Genomic DNA, 1,528 nt, shown 5'->3' on the forward strand with positions numbered 1-1,528 from the left:
GTGTAGTTTTCCACATGCCGCCATCTGAAGTGAGAAATTGTGAAGATCTGCTTGCAGCAGGTACCAAACGAGTACTAGTTTCTTAATTTAAAAACTCAATCCTGCAAATGTTAGCAATCCAAGTATTTACTACCAGCAGGAACAGCGCCACTGACTAGCCACAGTAGGTAGTACTCATTTGAAGAGCATACTAATAGGCAATCATTGATCCTTCTGGATATGTGAGAGGTCGCCAGGACTTTAGATGTGTACATCTAAGCAGGAGTAAGGAGCGGAGGCTGCCCAGACCTTCCATCCCCTCTTTAGAGCATTGAAACTGGCCAAAGGCCGGATCAAGCCCAGACATTCAGTGCCTCAATGGTTGTAGTTATATACTCGTCTAGGAATGGAACCTGGGTCTCCTGTGTGGCAGACAACAATTATACCACTGACCCGTGCCAATGGGTTAAGGAGCAGACCCTAAACAATAAATACACAGGGGGACACGGGGAGCAGAAGCACAACAAATACCCCATGCCACCCCGAAGAATTATGTCAAACAATAATTCCAAAAAACAACTTTTCTTTAATACACAAAGGGCTGAAGACATCCCATTCACATGGAGAGCCCAAATGGACGCTGCATCTGAGAGCCCCCACAGCAAAGAAACTACTAACATTTTTGGGAAAGATCTCAACAGCAACCAGGCGGGCTGGATGGAAGCACAGCAGTTGGGCAATGCAAAATATCCAAGTAACAGCACTGCAAATTACTCTGGGGATCCAGTGCTTCCACTCAATGCTGCAAATCCTTTTACCATTTTTAAACAGCTACCTAACCAGGCCCTATCACCCCCCAAAAAGTAGAAAAATTCATATAAAACTTACTTAGTGCTCGGGAATGATCTGGGTTTCTGATACCTTTCATTTTTAACCTCTGCAACAGCATGGCTGACGTAAGCTGACGAACAAGGTATACAGACATAGAGTAGTTCTGCAAAAGGGTGAAAAGTGACAAGCTGAAACGACTTGATGGCATTCAATACCGACAAACGTAAGGTACTCCACCTTGGGGGAAAAACAAAAAACAAACCCGCAGCATGCTTATAGGCTCGGCAGTGCTACGCTCACTAGCACCAAGGCCGAAAGAGACTCGGGGTCATGACTGACCACAAGATGAACATAAGCCACCAATGCGATGTTGCAGCTGGTAAAGCAAACCAGACTCTGGCTTGCATCCATAGATGCTTCCCAAGTAAATCTCAGGATGTCATCCTCCTGCTGTACTCGGCCTTGGTGAGGCCGCAGCTGGAGTACTGCATCCAATTCTGGGCTCCACAACTCAGGAAGGATGTCAAGAAGCTTGAGAGAGAGTCCAGAGGCGTGATGCACATGATCAGAGGGTGAGAGAACAGGCCTTATGAAGAGAGAGGCTGAGCCATGGGACTCTTCAGCCTGGAAAAGACAGGCTCAGGGGTGACCTGGTGGCTGCCTATAAGTGCATCAGGGGTGTGCATCAGGATCTGGGGGAATGTCTGTTCACCAGAGC

The sequence above is a fragment of the Alligator sinensis genome, unplaced genomic scaffold (genome assembly GCF_000455745.1).
Source record: "Alligator sinensis unplaced genomic scaffold, ASM45574v1 scaffold518_2, whole genome shotgun sequence".
Lineage (NCBI taxonomy): Eukaryota > Metazoa > Chordata > Crocodylia > Alligatoridae > Alligator > Alligator sinensis.